The following is a 21590-nucleotide window of genomic DNA, read 5'->3' on the forward strand; positions in this document are numbered from 1 at the left end:
ATTTTTTTTTTTATTTTTTGAGATGGGCTCTGACTCTGTCGCCCAGACTCGAGCGCAATAGCACAGTCACGGCTCACTGCAGCCTCGACCTTCCGGGCTCAAGAGATCCTCCAACCCAAGCCTCCCGAGTAGCTGGCACTACAGGCACAAGCCACCACGCCTGGCTAATTTTGTATTTTTTGTAGAGATGGGGTTTCCCTATCTTGCTCAGGCTGTTCTCAAATGCCTCAGCTCAAGCGATCCTCCTGCCACAGCCTCCCACAGTGCTGGGATTATAGGTGTACCACTGCACCCAGCCTATGAATACAAATTTGTAAGCCAGATTCCAACTTTGGGGGACAGACTCTTGACAGCTGTGGATCATATGTCCAGTCCTGTCAGCCATACACATGGGATGGGGCCATGCTGTGGAAGCGTGGCTGCAGCAACCAGTCCTCCAGACCAGGAAAGAAAAGCAGCATTCAGAGGAGAGGCCACTGCCTCACCACAGACATCCTGGGATATAGATTTTCTTTAATTGCATCTCCTGACTATTTCTTGAGGCTTTATTCCAAGGGAGTCATGAGCTGATGTGATTTGGCTGTGTCCTCACCCAAATCTTAACTTGAATTGTATCTCTCAGAATTCCCACGTGTTGTGGGAGGGACCCAGAAGGAGGTAATTAAATAATGGGGGCTGGTCTTTCCCGTGCTGTTCTCGTGATAGTAAGTAAGTCTCACAAGATCTGATGAGTTTATACGGGGTTTCTGCTTTCACTTCTCTCTCATTTTTCTCTTTCTGCTGCCAAGTGAGAAGTACCTTTTACCTCACACCATGATTCTGAGGCTTCCTAGCCATGTGGAACGGTAAGACCAATTAAACCTCTTTTTCTTCTCAGTCTGGAGTATGTCTTTATCAGCAGCATGAAAACAAACTAATAGGCTGGGCATGGTGGCTCACGCCTGTAATCTCAGCACTTTAGGAGGCTGCGGTGGGTGGATCACCTGAGGTTAGGAGTTTGAGACCAGCCTGACCAATATGGTGAAACCCCATCTCTACTAAAAATACAAAAATTATCCAGGCCTAGTGGCTCATGCCTGTAGTCCCAGCTACTGGGGAGGCTGAGACAGGAGAATGGCTTGAACCCGGGAGGCAGAGGTTGCAGCGAGCCAAGATCACGCCACTGCACTCCAGCCTGGGTGACAGAACAAGACTCCATCTCAAAAAAAAAAAAAAAGAAAGAAAGAAAGAAAAGAAAATGGACTAATATAGTAAATTGGTACCAGTAGAGTGGGGTGCTGCAGAAAAGTTACCTGAAAATGTGGAAGCGACTTTGGAACTGGGTAACAGGCAGAGGTTGAACCAGTTTGGAGGGCTGAGAAGACGGGAAAACGTGGGAAAGTTTGGAACTTCCTAGATACTTGTTGAATGGCTTTGCCCAAAATGCTGATAGCAATATGAACAATAAGGTCCATATGAGGTGGTCTCAGATGGAGATGAGAAGCTTGTTGGGAACTGGAGTAAAGGTGACTATTGTTATGTTTTAGCAAAGAGACTGGCAGCATTTTGCCCCTACCCTAGAGATATGTGAAACTTTGAACTTGAGAAAAACGATTTGGGGTATCTGGCAGAAGAAATTTCTAAGCAGCAAAGCATTCAAAAGGTGACTTGGGTGAATGGTAAAGGCATTCAGTTTTATAAGGGAAGCAGAGCATAAAAGTCTGGAAAATGTGCAGCTTGACTATGCGATAGAAAAGAAAAACCCATTTTCTGGGGAGAAATTCAAGCCAGCTGCAGAAATTTGCGTAAATAGCAAGGAACCTAATGTTAATCCCCAAGACTGGGGGAAAATGTCTCCGGGCCACGTCAGAGACTTTCTGGCAGCCCCTCCCATCACAGGCCTGGAGACCCAGGAGGAAAAAGTGGTTTTGTGGACCGCACCCAGGGTCCCCGCACTGTGTGCAGCGTAGAGACTTGGTTCCCTGTGTTGCAGCTGCTTCAGCTGTGGCTGAAGAGGGCCAACATACAGCTCAGGTTGTGGCTTTAGAGGGTGGAAGCCCCAAGCCTTGGCAGCTTCCATGTGGTATTGAGCCTGCCAGAACACAAAAGTCAAGAATTGAGGTTTGGGGACCTCCACCTAGATTTTAGAAGTTGTATGGAAATGCCTGGATGCCCCAGCAGAAGTTTGCTGCAGGGGTGGGGTCCTCTTGGAGAACCTCTGCTAGTGTGGAAGGGAAATGTGGGGTCATAGCCCCCACACAGAGTCCCTACTGGGGCACCACCTAGTGGAGCTGTGAGAAGAGGGCCACCGTCCTCCAGACCCCAGAATGGCAGAGCCACCAACAGCTTACACCACTTTCCAGAAAAGCGGCACTCAACGCCAGCCCATGAAAGCAGCCAGGAGGGAGGCTGTACCCTGCAAAACCACAGAGGCAGAGCTGCTCAAGGCCATGGGAACCACCTCTTGCATCAGCATGACCTGGATGCGAGACCTGGACTCAAAGGAGATCATTTTGGAGCTTTCAAATGTAACTGCCCTACTGGATTTTGGACTTGCACGGGCCTGTATCCACTGCCCTCCTGGATTTTGGACTTGCACGGGCCTGTATCCACTGCCCTGCTGGATTTTGGACTTGCACGGGCCTGTATCCACTGCCCTGCTGGATTTTGGACTTGCACGGGCCTGTATCCACTGCCCTGCTGGATTTTGGACTTGCACGGGCCTGTATCCACTTTGTTTTGGCCAATTTCTCCCATTTGGAATGGCTGTGTTTATCCAATACCTGTACCCCCATTGTATCTAGGAAGTAACTAGCTTGCTTTTGATTGAGGTTCAAGCAATTCTCATGCCTCAGCCTCCTGAGTAGCTGGGTCTACAGGTGCTCACGACCATGCCCGGCTAATTTTCTGTATCTTGTTTTAGTAGAGATGGGATTTCACCATGTTGCCCAGGCTTGTCTTGAACTCCTGAGCTCAGGTGAACTGCCCACCTTGGCCTCTCAAAGTGCTGGGATTACAGGCATAAGCCACTGTGCCTGGCCTAATTTAACACTGATACAATACTTCATCTAATTGATTTTCTCTAATAATCATTAATGTCCTTTTTAAAAAACAAACAAACAAACACCATTTTCCTCTCTTTTTTACAGGCTCCAGTCTAGAGTCAGGTGTTGGATTAAACGTCAGCCTCTATTCGTTTGAAACATGTTGAGGGCCTTTTTGTGCCTTTTTTTTTGGCATTGACACTTTGGAAGTACACAATCCCAGCTCCCCACTTTTAAAAATACAACATTTCTCATTTAGGTTTTTCTGAAATTTTCTTGTGTCATCCAATGTGACTGGGATTTTTTTCTTTGTACAGTCTTCCTTATTTCCGCAGTTAGTTTTCTCCCCAAAATCAGAGGGTGAGCTTCTACTTCATAGACTCAGGTTGTAGCAGAGTTGAAGAAGGTCTCAGAGGACACGAATTCAACCTTCTGTTTTGTTGGGGGCAGAGGGTGGAGGCAACAGGCAAGAGAGAGATGTCATGTGATCTGCCCAAGACCCACACTGGGCCAAGAATGCCCTTGGCCCAGTATAGGCTTTCAAGGAATGTCCTCATTCAACTCAGTCAATGACATATCAGAAGCCAGAACCCAAGTTCCTCGATGCCCACATTCAAGCTCTTTCCCCTAAAACCTGCTGCCTCCTGCGAGACTTCTTCGACTGCTCGAATCCTTCACTCTTGCAGTTCTTTCCCGACGCACAAACACACACCCGCGGCAGCTCCAGCCCACTAGGATCACTGTCCCTTTTCTTCCACTCAGGAAGCTCATGAGTTTTCGTGAGTGAAAGTGATGTTATTAAAAGGCTAACTTTAGGCCGGGCCTGGTGGCTCATGCCTGTAATCCTTTGGAAGGTGGGAGGTGGGCAGATTACCTGAGGTCGGGAGTTCCAGACTAGCCTGACTAACATGGAGAAACCCCGTCTCTACTAAAAATACAAAATTAGCTGGGCGTGGTGGCGCATGCCTGTAATCCCAGCTACTTGGGAGGCTGAGGCAGGAGAATCGCTTGAACCTGGGAGGCGGAGGTTGCAGTGAGCTGAGATCGCGCCATTGCGCTCCAGCCTGGGCAAGAAGAGCAAAACTCCATCTCAAAAAAAATTAATAAAAAGCTAACTTTGATTACTGTCTGATTTAGATAAAAGAGTAAGTGGTTTGCAGACACGAGTACTTTATGTTACTAGCAACAAGTCACTTGCCCCGCCTCAGCAGCCGGTGGGACACTGTCACGACACGCCAGGTGGAGCTATGGCTGCAAACCTCCTCTGTCTAACTCTAAGGGACTCTCAGGTGCCTATTCTGAGTTCTAATCACCCAGGCCATCTTTGTGGATTGGCACAAAGAACTGTTCCCAAGCACCAGAGTTGAGAGTGATTGTTGCTTTAGGGCTTGTGGAAGAGACTGCAAGTGACCAAAATCAAAGTTGCAGATTCTGGAAATTCCTTCATAGTCACAGAACTGCAGCCAGGTACACGCTGCCTGCTACACTTCACTGCACAGCTCCCCAGTGGGCACCCGAGGCCTTGCCAGTGGAATGGGAGTGGAGGTGATAATCCCGAATCTTAGCTGGGTCCTCTTCCCTCTTCCACCAGGCAGAATTGTTGGACTTGGGGCACCCCAACTTCTACCATGCAGACCCCTACAGTGCCCTTGGGGACACTCGAGCAGTGACAGGGAAGGTCTACTATGCAGACCCCCACTGTGTCCTTGGGGACACTCAAGCAGTGACAGGGAAGGAACCCAAGTCTAGAATGACCAGGAAGATCAGTGCCATCCAACCTGGATGGCTCATGGCATAGCTGTTACTTTAGAGAGAAGACTCTACAGTTTTAAGCCATTGTATTTTGAAATAACTTATCACAGCAGTTTAGCTTGACTTTAACTAACACAGGGCATAACGTTCTCAGGGTGAAGAATCTGGGCTAATGTACCCATAGAAGGAACTGGGCAGACCCAACAGGGAACACGTACCTCTTCCTGGAGGTGCTCAGGAGACATGCAGTGCTTCTCTCTGGACTTTGTCATTCATCTGAAGCCTGGATCACAGGTAGAGTCGTATTCTCTGTGGGAATAGGCAGATGAAGCCTTTTAAAAATATTGATAAAATGCACATAACATAGGCTGGGCGTGTTGGCTCATACCTGTAATCCCAGCACTTTGGGAGGCCGAGGCAGGTGGATCACCTGAGATCAGGAGTTCAAGACTAGCCTGACCAACATGGAGAAACCTGATCTCTACTAAAAATACAAAATTAGCGAGGTGTGGTGGTGTATGCTTGTAATCCTAGCTCCTTGGGAGGCTGAGGCAGGAGAATGGCTTGAACCCGGGAGGCAGAGGTTGCGGTGAGCCGAGTTTGCGCCATTGCACTCTAGCCTGGGCAACAAGAGCAAAACCCCATCTAAGAAAGAGAGAGAGAGAGAGAGAAGAGAAGAAAAGAAAGAAAGAAGGAAGGAAAGAAAGAAAAAGCACATAATGTAAAATAAAATTTACCACTTTAATCTTTTTTTTTTTTTTTTTGACACAGAGTCTCACTCTGTCACCCAGGCTGGAGTGCAGTAGTGTGATCATGGCTTACTGCAGCCTCGACCTCCCAGTGTCAAGTGATCTTACCACCTCAGCCTCCCAAGCAGCTGGACTACAGATGCAAGCCATAGCATGCCCGAATAATTTTTGTACTTTTTTTTTTTTGTAGAGATAGGGTTTCGCCATGTTGCCCAGGCTGGTCTCAAACTCCTGGCCTCAAGCAATTCACCCACCTCAGCCTCCCAAAGTGTTGGGATTACAGGTGTGAGCCACTGTGCCCAGCTCACTTTAACCATTTTGTTTTTCGAGACAGAGTTTTACTTTTGTTTCCCAGGCTGGAGTGCAATGGCCCAATCCCAACTAACTACAACCTCTGCCTCCTAGGTTCAAGCAATTCTCCTGCCTCAGCCTCCTGAGTATCTGGGATTACAGGCATGGTGGCATATGCCTGTAATCCCATATAGCCACCATGCCTGGCAATTTTGTATATCTTTTTAGTAGAGATGGGGGTTCACCGTGTTGGTCACGCTGGTCTCAAACTCCTGACCTCAGGTGATCCACCCGCCTCGGCCTCCCAAAGTGCTGGGATTATAGGCATGAGCCACTGTGCCCGGACTTTAACCATTTTTAAGCGTACAGTTTAGTGGTATTAAGTGCATTCACATTGTTGTGCAATCTTCATTTCCAGAGCTTTCTATCACCCCAAACTGAAACTCTGTCCCATTAAATGCCAACTCCCCACTTCCCCTCCACCTGGCCCCTGGCAATTGCCATTCTACTTTCTGTCTCTATAAATTTCACTATTCTAGACAGACATCTCATGTAAGTAGAGTCCTACAGTACTGTCCTTTTGTGCGTGATTAATTTTACTTAGCATAACATCTTCAAGGTTCATTCACATTGTAGCATGTGTCAATTTCCTTCCGTCTTAAAGCTGAGTCATGTTCCATTGTATGAACAGACCTCACTTTGTTTATCCATCGTCTGTTGGTGGACACTTGGGTTGTTTCCACCTTTTGGCTATTGTGAACAGATGGCGGCTCCTACTCTGGGGGTTTCCTCTACTTACTGGGTGCATTAGCTGTGGTGGTTGTTGGATACCTTATGGGACTTTTCCTTGATAGGGAGTAGGCAGGAGAAGACACTGAGGCTGAAAGTGAGAGAGAGAAGAGGAGATGAGTGAGGCGGGAAAGGGGAAACTATTATTGAATGTTCACCATATGCCAGGCTTCACATATTTACATATGTGAACCTGTTAAAACTGCTTTTGTTAATCAACAAAAAGTTACAGTGCTGAAAAATCTTATTCCCAAAAAAGCACAGACTGTCATAAACTGTGCTATTTGATATAAATAGAGTAAGAATGGAATATCCGTCTTTTGTCTGAAGGACCTGAGTCATTTTAACACTGAGAAGCAGCCTTGATTTCCAACCCAGGGCTTTCTGGGCGCAACACTGCACATTTATCTTAACTCCATCATTTCCAAGGAAAGAGGAACGGAACCTCCATCCACTTCATAGCCCAGATCTGACCGTAATTCCTTTATACACAGTCGTGTTTTGCTTTGAGTCCATTAACACTGCTTTATTTAAATCTTACCTACATCCTTCCCTTCTCCAACACCCTATGGTAATCCTGTTGGCTTGCTTGGTTAGAGTTGCCCCCTGGGTCCTCTGAGGTGCCCTCTCTTGTTGCAGTGGTCTGAGAAGCCCCCCTTTGCTGGTCTGCAGGTTGGCCCTGGTGGTCTCTATTAGATGGGGCCAACATGTGTTGTGTTTCGTTTAATCCTCACAGCAACCCTGCAGTTAGATGTGACTAGTCTCACTTTACCGAGGGAGACGCTGAAGTCCAGAGGTGTTCCTGGCGTGGTGAAGTGGCCTCGTTGCCTGGGGTAATACCTGTGGTTCATTGTCTCATGGTCACGGATTAAAGACATGGATCCACAGAGTGAGGTTAAGAGCGGAAGTTTAATAGATGAAAGAGAGAGAATAGCTCTCTGTTATAGAGAGGGGTCCTGGAAAAGTAGGTTGTTGATCTGTGGTTAAATACACGGTGTTTTATAGATGAGTTGGTGGGGAAGTGGTGTCTGATGTACAGAGGGCATGGAAAATTGGTTAGGACCAGGTATGCCATTGTATAGAGCATCAGTTTCTGGCAACCCCCACCCCAGTATTTTATTATGTAGGCGGATTTTCAGTTATGTCATGTTGCCCATTTCTTTTATACTGTATACGTGTTAACAGAGAAGGGGAAGATGGCGCTTCCGTGGTGGACACATCCGGCCCCCAGGTAGCCCCTTCTCTATAGATGTCATTGCTGCCATCCCCCATGTAAGTTTCTAGCTTGTTTATCTATGTCTGTAGTTTGATTTTTCTGGTTATTCTTTGTTAGGAAATAAAAGAATTTCTTGGGCTTTTTTTTTTTTTTTTTTTGGAAGGGAAGTTCTGTCGAGGACTGTTTTGTCCTCACTATCTGTCTAAATAATTTCTTTCTGTCTCCTATATCAATGGCACCACTGGGGTGGTCTGAAGCCAGGGAGTTGGGCTGGCTCGCTCACATGGCTGGAAGTCGGTGCTGATGTTGGCTGGGTCCTCAGCTGGGGCTGGTGATCAGCACATCTGCAGAGCTTCTCCTGGAGGTCTCTTCTCGTGGATACGGGGCTGTCTTTTCTCCTCTGGAAGCTGTGTTCTGAGAGTGAACGTCCTAAAAGTCAGGAACAGGAAGCTCCCAGTTCAAGGCCTGGGTCTGGAGACTGACCCTGGTTGAGCAGGTCGTTGGGCCCTGGATGAAGGGGGAGGGGACATAGACTCTACCTCCCAGTGAGATGATGGCCACAGAATTTTCAGGTCTTGTTTTAAAACAGCCTTCAGAGATTTGGAATGCCCTCTTCTCACTTTTCTGTTGTTGAAATATTGTCCATCCTTTATAGCCCAGCTGAGAGCTACCTCCTTCCTTCTCCCTCTCTTGCTTCTCAGTTGAAATTAATCATGGGCTCATCAGCTCTTCTGAAGCTCACCCTCGTCTGTTGCTTCCAGTCTCTACCGTTGCACGGTAAGCCAGTGGAGGGCAAGATTCGGCTAATCAATTTTACCTGTTTGTAGGGACCGACAGACTGCCCCTGACATAGACAGCGGGCGCCCTGCATATGAATGTGAAAAAATGAATAGTTGCTGTGAAACCAAGGGGTAGAGGGCTGAGAAAGAGGGGTCGGGGGAGAGCAGCCCCTGATTTCCCCAGGAGGCCTCTGGCTGTGTGGTTGGGTGTTGCTTTCTATTCAGCAGTATTTGGATGTATGCTGAGCAAACATCTAGAAAGAGGAAGCACTGTTGGAGAACTCAGCAATTCAGCACTTCTCCCTCTACAGGGTTGTAAGTGTTTCTGTGGCTTTAAAGATTCTAGCCAAGGGCAATAATAAATTATTATTGTTTTTTTTTGAGACAGGGTCTCATTCTGTCACACAGACTGGAGTGCAGTGATGCAATCATGGCTTGCTGCAGCCTTGACTTCCTAGGCTTAAGTGATCCCCGTACCTCAGGCTCCCAAGTAACTGTGATCATAGGCACATGCCACTACGCACAGCTAATGTTTTATTATTTGTATAGACAGAACCTCACTATGTTAACCAGGCTGGTCTTGAACTCCTGGCCTCAAGCGATCCTCAGCTTGAGGATCCCCACCTCAGCTTCCCAAAGTTCTGGGATTACAGGCTTGAGCCACCACACCCAGCCTTACATAAACAATTATTTTTATTTTTATTTTTTTGAGACAGAGTCTGTTGCCCAGGCTGGAATGCAGTGATGTGATCATGGCTCACTGCAGCCTCAACCTCCTGGGCTGAAGTGATCTTTACACCTCAGCCTCCTGAGTAGCTGGGACTACAGGGTGCACTACCATGCCCAGCTAATTTTTTTATTTTTTGTAGAGATGGGGTTTCACCATGTTGCCGAGGCTTGTCTTGAACTCTTGGGCTCAGCCTACCTCAGCCTCTGAGAGTATTGGGATTACAGGCCTGAGCCACTGCACCTGACCATAAATGATTTTTAATGTAGTACAGCAAACCGGGATAAGTGGGCACATGCTCCATCCTGGGACTCATTGATAAGGAGACACTCACAAGAGTGATAACATCTCCACCCTCTATGCCATCTAACAAGTCAAATAGGTAGCTTGGGATGGATGCAGTAGCATTTGGATATATGTTCCAGTCTGGCTTTACTAAACAATTTGCAAGGCTTCTAAGCAAAGCTAAAACCAAAACATATGGTGGTTTTAGCTTTGCTTAGAAGCTAAACACTACAAAACACTACAGAAGTGAGGTCTGAGCCTTTGTTATGGATGTTGCCTCTCTAGCCTGTCTGGGGAGATGAGCTGTGAGCACAGCTTCCTGCGGACAAGACGAGGCCTCCGCTTTGTGAATCACCCACAATGCCTGGTCTCCAGCTGTATTTTTGATGTAGGCCACGGACAATTTTTCTGCACTGTATCCCCATGGCTGGTCTGGGGCCAATTGTAGAGTACTCCAGTGCCTTGGGGTGGTTTGTATTAATCCACTCTGGGACTGGATAGATAGCGGTGGATAATTTGCTATGACTCCTTTCTCCAGAAGTAGAGGTGGCCAGGACAAATCACTTTGCTTATTTTTTTCTTGTGTTTCAGAGGTTAAAGCTCAGATGCCAAAGAATCCAAGGGACAAATCCCAAGGGTGCAGCCAAGTTCTCCTGCCATGGAATGATTCTCTCTCTTCTCCATCCACACTGGCGTTTGCTGCTTGGAATATAGCTGCTGCTTCCCAATTCTTTGTCAGGCCTCTAGCCTCTCACTGCTGCTAATTCACAGGCTCCCAGGAGGTTACTCCTAAAACTTCCTTCAGTTCTTGTTATGGCTTATGTGAACTTCAGAATAAAGTGGGAGAGGGTTAGGGAGAAGGAAAGAAATCTCTATTCAGTGTCAGCAAACACTCTGTCATCTGTATTAATCATACCACCCAATCCAGTTGCTCAAGCCCCAAATCTCACTGGGTTCTCTTTCCATCACCAGCTCCCAACATCCTCTGGCAATAGTAATTTGAGTGCCAAAACATATTCAAAATCTGCTGACACTTTTCCCTCTTTCTCACAATTAACACCACCTTGGTTCCAAATGGCTATGGGATTTTTGCAGTAGCCCCTTAGGTCACCAACGTTGGTTCCACACTGTAGCAGATGCTGTGGTGTGTAGCCCAGACCCCACTTCACGAGGGGACACTCACACCTCCAGCCATGGGGAGTGTTGACTGCTGTTGCTTCATGGCTGTGTCCTTCCATTGGCTAAAAAATGCTGCTGTGTCCAAGATTATGCCCCCTTCCTGGAGGCAGCTTACATCCCACGATTGATTGATTTGGGGATACAAAGGATGGCCCTCCTTGTCTTAGTTTGGGACAAGCCTAAAGGCCCTTCCCAGCTTTAAGCTCCCTGTGGGGTCCACTGAGGCCCTTTAAGCACTCACATCATGATTCAGCTTCATGATTTAGCTTCTGCTGCCCAATCTTATTTTTGCCACTTCATTGTTGGTGTCATTGCCAAGAGCATGCTCCAGTAAACTCTTGTAGGCAGATAGCTGTTTCAGAGTCGTTTCTGGGGGTGTGGCCTATGACATCTGCTGAGTGTTCTGCTGCCCCTCCCCACTGTGTAGCAACCCTGGGTGGCTTCTAGCAGCATCGTCCAGCCGGCAGAACTCCATCCCCCTTGCCACAGTTATTGGCCAGGAAGAGGTCTGTCACCACAATAGCCACTAAGCCAAGTGGCCAGTGGCATTCACATGGCCACAGTGATTGTTCCAGGGTGAGCATGTGACATAAATTAAACCAACCAGAGTGAAGCTCTGGACTTTGGTCAGTGGCTGGGAGAAGAGTTGCATTTGCTTGTGTAGAAGCATGGAGCCCTGTTTTCCCTGAAAATTGCCCTGCAAGACGAGGAAGACCCACGTGAGGGTGAAGCTGAAGGGGGCAGAGCTGAAACAGTCATGGAGAAATGGAGCCAATCCCTGATCAGTGTCTGAAGACTGCCCTTCAGCTGAACTTTCCAGTTATTGGAATAGGAACTCATTTTTATTGTTTAAGCAAATTTGATTTGGATTTCTAATGGGTCTTTCTATTTTCACTCTTAGTATCTGTGGTGGTTAATGCTGAGTGTCAACTTGATTGGACTGAAGGATGCAAAGGTTTGATCTTGGGTGTGTCTGTGAGGGTGTTGCTAAAGGAGATTCACATTGGAGTCAGTGGACTGGAAAAGGCAGACCCACCCTTAATCTGGGGGGGCACCATCTCATCAGCTGCCATTGTAGCTGTATATCCGATTAGTTCTGTCCCTCTAGAGTACCCTGACTAATACAGTATCTTAAAATTCTTCTTCACAAATTAGAGTCTTATGGATTCTTGAAAAAGTTCAAATTAGTTCATACTCCTCTCCCCTACTTAAAAAACTTTCCAGTGGGCAACAGAAGAGAAATAGACAATTTGGAATTCATCAAATTAAAATCTTCAGTGCTTCAAAGGGCACTATCAAGGAAGTGACAACCCACATTGTGGGATAAAATATTTGCAGTGATGTCTGGTAATGAACTTGTATCTAGAATGTGTAAGAAATGATTACAACTCAATAATAAAAACACAAAAGATCCAATTTAAAAATGAGCAAAGGATCTGAGTAGACATTTCTCCAAGGAAGACATACGAATGGCCAATAAGCACAGGAAAAGATGCTCAGCGTCATCAGTTATCAGAGAAATGTCCATCAAAACCACAGTGAGAAATAACTTCATACCCACTAGCAAGGCTAGAATCGAGGTCAGAGAATAACAAGTGTTGGTGAAGATGTAGAGACATTGGAACCCTCCTGCACCAGCCGCTGGGAATGTGAAATGGCACGACCACTTTGGAGAACAGTCTGATAGCGCCTCAAATCATTCAACAGTTACCATGTGATCCAGAAATTCCACTCCTAGGCATCTACCCAGGAAAAGTGAAAACACATGTCCACACAAAACACATACAGGAATGTTTTAGCAACATTATTCATCATAATCAAAAGGCTGAAATAAATGTTCATCACCTGACGAATGGATAAACAAAATATGTCATGTCTATGCAATGGAAATATTATTCAGCCATTGAAAGGAATGAAGCACGGTGGCATGCCATGATATGGATTGGCTGTGATGACATATGCTAAGTGGAAGAAGCCAGACACCAGAAAACCGCATATTACATGTTTACTTTCATATCCAAGTTGGGAACAAGGAAACCTATAGAAATAGAACGTAGGTTTGTGGCTGTCTAGGGCTGGGAGTTGGGAGGGGGTGTTTGCACGTATCTGTGAATTTACTAAAAACCATTGAATAATAACTTTTTTTTTCAAGACAGGATCTTGCTCTTGTTGCCCAGGCTGGAGTGCAATGGCGTGATCTTGGCTCACTGCAACCTCCGCCTCCCAGGTTCAAGTGATTCTCTTGCCTCAGCCTCCCGGGTAGCTGGAATTAAAGGTGCATGCCACCACACCTGGCTAATTTTTGCATTTTAAGTAGAGACGGGGTTTTGCCATGTTGGCCAGGCTGGTCTCGAATCCCTGACCTCAGATGATCTGTTTGCCTCAGCCTCCCAAAGTGCTGGGATTAGGTGTGAGCCACCATGCCTGGCAGAATTATATGCTTAATTGGTTGAATCGTATGGTGTGTGGATTATATCTCAATAAAGCTGTTAAACAAACAAACAGAACCTTCCCAGGGGCTTCTCACAAGACAGAAGAAAAATCTGCCCTCCTGAGCAGACTTTTAACATCCTGCCTCTGACGTCACCTCAAAACCTCCTCCCTCCCTCTTTGCCTCCTTTCATGGAGGTATTCTTCCAGTTCCTCAGACACAACAGGCTGGTTCCCGCCTCGGGACCTCGGCATGACCTGCTGGCCTGTCACTGCAGCCTCAGCTTATGTCCACCTCCTCAGGCTCTTCTCAGACCAGGCCATCTAAAGTGGGAGTGCCGCCCGGTGAGCAGTCCATCAAACTCAGTGTTTAGCTTTTCCACAGAACTGATCATAATTTATAAATATCTGAATCATTTACTTATTTTATTTTTTAATTTATTTTTGAGATGGAGTCTCACTCTGTTGCCCAAGCTGGAGTGCAATGGCATGATCTCAGCTAACTGCAATCTCTGTCTCCTGGGTTCAAGGGATTTCCTGCTTCAGCCTCTTGAGTAGCTGGGACTACAGTTATTCGCCACATGCCTGGCTAATTTTTCTATTTTTAGTAGAGATGGGATTTCACTATGTTGGCCAGGCGGGTCTCAAACTTCTGACCTCAGGTAATCCACCCTCCTTGGCCTCCCAAAGTGCTGGGATTACAGTTATGAGCCACTGCCTCCGGGCTTATTTACATGTTAATTTATTTATCATCTGTCTACACTAAAATGAAGACTCCATGAGGGAAAGAGGAGAACCTTCCTATGTGCTGGCGAAATCTGTCTACAACAGTGTCTGGCGCATACTGATAAAGTTGAGTGATTAAAAATTTAATGAAAGTATTGGTTTTGATAAGAAACATGAGGGCCAGGTGCGGTGGCTCACGCCTGTAATCCCAGCACTTTGGGAGGCTGAGGTGAGCAGATCACTTGAGGCCAGGAGTTCAAGGCCAGTCTGTCCAACATGGTGAAACCCTGTCTCTACTAAAAATACAGAAATTAGTGGGGTATGGAGGCACACGCCTATAATCCCAGCTACTCGGGAGGCTGAGGCAGGAGAATTGCTTGGATCTGGGAGGCGGAGGTTGCAGTGAGCCAATATCGAGCCACTGCACTCCAGCCTGGGTGACAGTATAAGACTCAGTCTCAAAAAAAAAAAGTGGCTCACACTTGTAATCCCAGCACTTTAGGGGGCCGAAGCAGGCGGATCATGAGGTCAGGAGATCGAGACCATCCTGGCTAACACGATGAAACCCCTCTCTACTAAAAATACGAAGAATTAGCCGGTGTGGTGCGAGCGCCTGTAGACTCACCTACTAGGGAGGCTGAGGCAGGAGAATTACTTGAACTCCGGAGGCGGACGTTGCAGTGAGCCGAGATCATGCCACTGCACTCCAGCCTGGGCAACAGAGCAAGACTTCGTCTCAAAAAAATAAAAAAATTTTTTTTCTTGCAATTCTTTAGAAGTAGAGTAAAAAAAAATGTGGTTTAATTTTTTTATTTTAATATTTTAATGCAATGTAATAATATTAGTAGACTTTATTGTTTAGAGCAGTTTTAGATTCACAACACAATTGAGGAGGACAGTGATTCCCCATAAAATCCCTCCCGCTGCCACACACACAGCCTCCCCCGCCCAGCATCCCACCCCACAGCCGCACGGCTGTCACAGTGACCCTGCATTGGCACCTCCTTATCCCCCAGAGCCCACAGTTACACTTACAGGGCTCACGCTTGGTGTTGTGCGTTCTGTGGGTATGGACAGAGGGAGGGTGACATGCGTCCACCCTTCTAGTAGCAGACACAGTAGTTTCACTGTCCTGAAAGTCCTCTGTGCTCCAACTGTTCATCCCAACCTACCCCTAATTGCTTTATTCGTATATCAATTTTTTAATTAAAATGTATCAGAAATTCACTGGGCAGGGAGGAGCTTCAGAGGGTGAGGAAGAGAAAGAACAAGATGCACTTTGTCATTTCCCCTTTAAGAAGTGCAGAGGTCAAGGGCATGGGCACAGGCTGGAGCACCTGGTTCCAGCAGGGCAGGCGCCCCCTCCACCCAGGCCGACGACCCTGAGACCAGAGGAGTGCGAGGGTCTGTCTCCCACCCTCCCTACACCACAAGGGCCCAGGGCGCTCTTCTGCCCATGCAGATGGCCGCTGGGATGAGGGGGCAGCACAATGCCAGGCTCCTGCTAGCCCGTGCCAGGCAGGTGACACTGGGCATGGCTCAGCCTTGCTGTCTCAGTTTCCCCTACCAGCCCCCTTTGGATCATGTCTTATTCTTCTGAGGACAGGGCCTGGGAATAAAACACCTCTGAGAATGTGGGGCGCCAATGTGTGACACTAGGAAACTCCTGCTTTGGAGGGGCATGAAGCAAAATGAGCCCTGGCTCTGGCCCTGTGGGGGCTGCAGAGCGATTCTGCAGCACTGGGTCACAAGCACATGGATGTGTCCAGAAATTCCCAGGGGCACGCAGGGAGCCTGGGATGCACGAGCCGTAGAGCAGGGCTTCCTCCTTGCCTAAGGTGCCCGCTTCCTTCTCTCCCGGATGCTGGTGTGGTCTGGGGACAGCTGATGTGTCATCGCGTTCACAGTGTTATCCCCCAACTCCGTCTTCAGTGACCCAGGCCGCCCTCTCTCCTGGGGTGGTCTCCGGGCAGTTTCCAGGGTGGCACTGGCTTCAGCAGGTCTTTCTGCCCTTCTCATTCCCCAAAAGAGAATCTGCTTCCCCGGTGTTGTGGAAAGCGGGATATCCGGCAAGGGCTTTTGGAGAGGCTCTGGGCTGGGACAAGGGTTTGTGTCGTGCTCACCCCTCAGCTGCTTGTTCCCCTGACGTCTCTCTTCTGGCCACTCATACCCAGAACCCTGGCTCATGGAGACCTCCCGCACCCAGGCAGCTCTCAGCACTGCTGGCTCCTTCAGCCCCACAGCCCTGTCCCGTTGTCTCTAGGTTGAGCAGGGGGGCTCTGCCTGCCTCCCCAGGCTCTCCTCCTCCTTCCATTGCCTGCTGTTGCCAGTAATTTGGCCAAAAGCCATAATAACCCAGGGTGTCGACTGTATGCTCTCCAAACAAAAGCTCCTGTCCTTACCAGGAACTGCCCTGTTAGAAGGCCGGGGGCGGGGGTGGATTAGAAGCCATTTTTCTGCCTTTCAATGAATCATTCCCCAAATCCTGCCAAATTTGAAACCTAAGTGGCATTTTCTCTTCTCCAGCCACACAAATCCTAGTTCAGGTTCCAGAATCTCTGGCCTGGGCTATTGCAACAGCCTCTTTTTTAAAAAAATTATTTTTATTTTTTTTGTGGGTACATAGTAGGTTTACATATTGACAGGATACGTATTAAATTTTGCATCTCATTTGGAGGTGAGCTCTGAAGTCCAACCCTGGATTCCTCTGAAGATGAGAAGTCGGGTTAAACAGTCCCTCTGACCACCTAAAAATGGCACAAATCAAACCTCAGCAGCTGTGGCTGCACTGTGATATCCACAGGCCTTCGCCGAGGCGGCGGGGCTGGTCCTCTGTGCTCCTGCCATGCCCCGGTGCTTCAAGCTTCAAGCATCTTGCACAGAAGCCTTTGCCTAGGATGCCTCTCCTTCTCCCTCCGTGGCTGACACTCATCCCTTAAGCCATGCCAGCCCTTCTAGGAGCTTCCTCACCCAAGGCGTCAGGGAGGTGAAGGGGCTGCTCCTGTTCCACGCCGCCTCCCTGCCCCCAAGTGTAGAAGGGGTTGGTGTCTATGACTGTCCCTCCAGTGTCAGTGCGTTGCTTGAAGACAGGGGCCAGGACTGGGTGGTGTCCCAGCTCCTAGCACGGCCTGGGAAAATGAATGAATGAATGTTGGAATGAGTGAACACATCCATGAATGAAGTGCCAGGACCTCTGTGCCTGTCAGTTCTCCATTCGTTTTGGTGGGATGCTTGTGTTTGCACTGCTGGAACTTGGTGACTTTGCAAGCCTGCCCAGTTCTGGCAATAGGGTCAAGGTTCTCTCGGGCACCTTTTCCTGGGGGCGCGGCTGTGGGGCGGGAGTGTGTCCACAGAGACACAGGGTGGTGCCCAGAGCCTTTGCTGGAAGTGGCAGGGCCTTTCCTCCCTGGCAGCCCGGGGAGCGAGGCCAAGGTTCCAAAGAGAATTCTAAGTTGTTTTCTGGAGCTCACTCTCTAAAACACAAAATCCAAAACCCAGCCCTTGGGGGCATAGCAGTTTTTAAGAAGATACCTGAGTCTTCAGTTAAAGCGAGAAATTAGTTCAAGGAACTATGCAGAATGTGGCCTCAGACTTAGAGCTGAGCTGCCCCTCCAGGCCCTCGGGTCACCCCCTGCATGGGCATAGCTGTGCCGTTGGACACATGGGGACCCATACAGAACAGGCTGGAGTTGAGGTCTGCCTGGTGTCCCCCTGCCGGCTGGTGGCTCGGGAGGCACACAGGGCACTGATGTGGTCTCCTCCAGGTGCGTGGCCACGCCAGCTCTTCAGAAATTCAGTTCCTCCCCACTTAGCCTCTCTATCTCCCTCCTAGCGAGAAACCAGCTCCTTCCTGCACCGGCCCAGCCCCTCACTATCCCTGAGCCGCAGGCATTGAGGGGTGGATGGGGAGGGCCCTTGGGGAGTGCAGCGAACCCCACTCTGCTTCCAGCCACTGGTGAGACTTCCTTTCTCTCTTTCCGGGATTCCTTGACTGCGGTGGGTTTGGGTTGGCCTCACCCTTGGCACTTGGAGCTGCAGATGAGTCCGCTGTGATAGGATGGGCATTGATGAGCTCTGTGACCACTCGCCCACACCTACTTAGCCTTCCCAGACTCCGTGGCCAGGGCTGCGCTGCTGCCCTCTTCCTGGGCCCATGCGCATTGTAGTCTATGGCACCCTCTTCACTCGGGGAAAAGTGGGCCTGTTTCTGAGGGTGGCCCCACCTGGCAAAGCTGCTCAGCTCACTAAGAATCAGCAACGCTGGTCGAATTCCTTCTCAGGCTCCTTCTGTCTGTGAGCCTCTTCCGGCAAGGTGGCTGGAGCTCTCCCTTGCAGCTGAAAAGACTACATTTCACCTGGAAGCCCCACACCTTGGGGCAGGGGCGGGTCATTGGTGAGACCTCTGGGTAGCCTAAATGGGAGGCATCGCCAGCTGCTGATTTGAGTGCAATAAGCAGCCTTGGGATCCCGCTACGATGTCCTCCCTCACCTCCGAGCCCTGCCTGGCAGACAGAGGTAATCTGCTCACTGGATAGCGTTGGTCTTCACTGAATACGAGTTAATTGATACCAACGTCTCCTTCATCACGTGACTGTGTGTCTGACAGATTCTAGGGCCTGACAGGATGCAGTTTCCAAGCTGGACCCAGCTCCTGGCCATAGTCCTCCTCCTTCCCCCAGCCACCTTCCTGGTCCTCTGCTGTCCTGCCCTGGGCAGCCAGTCATGGGGTGTGAATGTCCCCTCCTTACTCTTCCTCTCCCGTCAAACCTCACTCTCCTCACGTGCCAGGCTCTCTGCTTGGCACTGGGGGTAGGGGTCGGGGGTAAGCCAGGGTCCCCTGGAGCTATGATGGCACCACTGCACTCCAGCCTGGGCAACAGAGCAAGACCCTGTCTCAAAAAAAAAAAAAAAAAAAAAGAAAGAAAGAAAAAGAAAAGAAAAGAAAGAAAAGAATTCATTTCCACAGATATTTACTGAGCACCTACAATATTCCAGGCACCATTTGAGGTGGTGGGAATATGGGGGGAGTGAAACAGACAACAATCCTGCCATCAATGGTGAAATGGAACACACCCACCCAGCATCCTAACACCAGGCACGTACTCACCCCACGGGTGTATGAATTCACCAAAAGGCAGGCATGAGAATGCTCACAGCAGCAGGACTGGCCAGACCCCAAGCTGCAGACCGCCCAAATGCCCATGAGCAGTGGAAGGATAAATTGTGTTCTGCTCACACACACAGTGGAGTGCAGCGCAGCAATGAGAATGAGCAAACTGCGCTGCTGACATCCTCACCATCTACGTCTCACTAACACCACCTCGTGGGATTCTATTCATTCCTGTGTGAAGCGCCAGGCCAGGAGACCTAACCTTGCAGCAGGCACTCTCGGTAGAGTAGTGACGGGATGTGGCCGCAAGGGGGCGCTCCGCCCTTGCTCTGCGCAGGCTGCTGGGGTGATCGTGTGGGATTTGAGCTGCGCGCTCAGGACGCTTTTCTCTATACGTGCTGTACTTCCTCCCATACATTATTTACACTAAAGAATCGGGGCTGTGGTGGAGCTTGCAAAGCCTCCTCTGATACCGAGGGCGCCCAGGCTCAGGCCCCTGGGCTGGCTGGATCCTGCAGTCAGCCTCTCCCGCCTCGGTCTTCCTTCCAGGAGGTGGGATCCAGGGCAGAAGAGGCATCTTCCTAGGGGAGGGCAGCTGGCCTGGAGGGCCAGGCTGTGGCTTGCCACAGGAACAGGGACAGGAGGCGATGAGGATCACCTGGGCCCCAGGGACATTCGGGGGACGCAGGAAAGGCAATGTGGAATCCGGCGCTGGTCTTAGCGCCCCCCGCAACCCTCTCCCCGGCCACTGAGACCCACAGAAGCCAGGAATCTGGAGGCTCCTCAGCCCTCTGGGGTCACTGTCCTTAAAAGGCCAAGTGAGGGTGGGGCGGAGCTCACAGATGATATTGGGGCACGGAGAAAGGCCAAGAGTCCCCATTCCCCAGAGGCAGAGCAGTCAGAAAGCATCCTGTCACCGGCCTGGGCAGGCGTCCACCAGGGCCTGGGCTGTGTCAGGGAGAGCGAGGCTGCCGCCCCGTCCCACCCTCTTGTGAGGCCAGCTCCGCAGAAGGGGCCCGTGTCTGTGTGGCCTCCAGGCTCACTCCGGCAGCGCTGGCTCCTGCCCTCGGCAGGCCCAGGATCCGGGGTCTTTTTCCCTGCCTTGACCCACTCCTCTCCCTTCTTCTAGGTCCGGCAATTGTTAATCACCCTTTCCTGTTTGGAATTTCCTGATCAGCGGGCCTGGGAGGCAGGTTTCTCAGGCCCCACTTTGCTGCTGTGTCTCTGAGATTGGTGTGCCCCCACCCCCACTGGGGGATTTCGGTCCGTCACCATGGGGGTGGGGGTAGTAAGCCTCGCAGCCAAGGGGAGAGGTCCCCGGAACCTCAAAAGCCCTGGGTGGGGGGGGCTCATTCCCTGACTTCTGCAGGTAGAGGGGGCTGGGCCGTCTTCTCAGAACATGTTTGAGCCCCTTCTCAGAAGTTTCAGCGTGGCTGGCACGGACCTGCAAGCCCCTGTGAATAGAGACACATCCCTCTTCCGCTAGTGAGCAGATTGGAACCCCTAGAGGCAGGGCCTGCATTGCGGCGCATGCGGCCGGGGCACAGCAGCCTCTGCAGGGAGATTTATGAAGTGGATGTGGAAATCGAGGCCGGAAAGTTAAACGACGTCCCTAGGGCTGGAAGCCACCGAGTGTGTGGAAGTGGAGCTTAGAGCTCGGGGTGCCAGGCCCCTGAAGCGGCAGCCAGCGCCTGGTTGTGGGAAGCCCCCGGCGTTGGCTTAGAGAAATCTTTGCCTCCTCCCAGGGCCCACCAGCGTTGTCTGTGTTTCTCTTACCTTCGGATGATGCCACAGGGAAGCCGAATTCTAAAATAAATTCCTCTCCCTTCCCCAGCCCCAAACTGCTGAAGAAGATTTAAACTGGGCACTAAGTGTTTTCTAAATACCGTTGCAGAGTCCCAGCAGCTTCTACAGTGAGCGCAATGCAGATCTGGGGAAAGAACCCAGTGAATTTTTCTCTTTCTTTGCGGCTTCAGCCACAGCTGCATGATTTCAAAAGGAGGCAGTGCCTCACTCCCCTTTCAGGCTGCTCTTCTGAGCAGAGACAGAAAAGGGAACGTCGCGGGCTGGATCAAAGGCGAGCTGCTTTCTATGTGCACCACGCATGCTGCCTGCAGCAGTGTGCTTTGGAGAGAAAGACCCTCTCCGTGGAGAGGGAACATTCTGGACATGTGTGCCCCTCTCCTGCAAGGCTTCCCTCCCTCCCTGGGCTTACCACCCTCCCTCCCTCCTTCCGCTGAGGCCTGGCCTCTCTGTGGCACTGCCCCTCACCCCTCAGGGCTGCAGTGACTCCCAGAGGTGGGGTCTCATTGGTCCCTGAGCACCTGGCAGGACCCACAAGTGCTCAGTCAACACTTGCGGGCTGGGTGCAGGCCCGGCTCCTGTGCCCTGGGAGGGTCCAGGTCCTTCTTTGTTATGAATACTAGGAGGCAGGTCTCCTCCCTTCCCAGCCTCAGACACACAGGGGACACTCAATGTGTTCTCAATGTGTTTGTGGAGTGAACTAATTTATTTCCTTTTTTTTTTTTTTGAGA

General features: G+C 49.8%; 1 long non-coding RNA gene across 1 annotated transcript; it reads left to right on the plus strand.

The window, feature by feature from the left end:
• Positions 1 to 777: 777 nt before the first annotated feature.
• Positions 778 to 11309, plus strand: LOC105707786 (uncharacterized). The gene is made up of 3 exons (XR_001105169.3): positions 778 to 845; positions 4930 to 5069; positions 10203 to 11309. It is a non-coding gene; the product is annotated as an uncharacterized LOC105707786 (long non-coding RNA).
• The last annotated feature ends 10281 nt before the right edge of the window (positions 11310 to 21590 follow it).

The sequence above is a fragment of the Aotus nancymaae genome, unplaced genomic scaffold (genome assembly GCF_030222135.1).
Source record: "Aotus nancymaae isolate 86718 unplaced genomic scaffold, 86718_ANA_hifiasm-v0.15.2.pri h1tg000057l, whole genome shotgun sequence".
NCBI lineage: Eukaryota > Metazoa > Chordata > Mammalia > Primates > Aotidae > Aotus > Aotus nancymaae.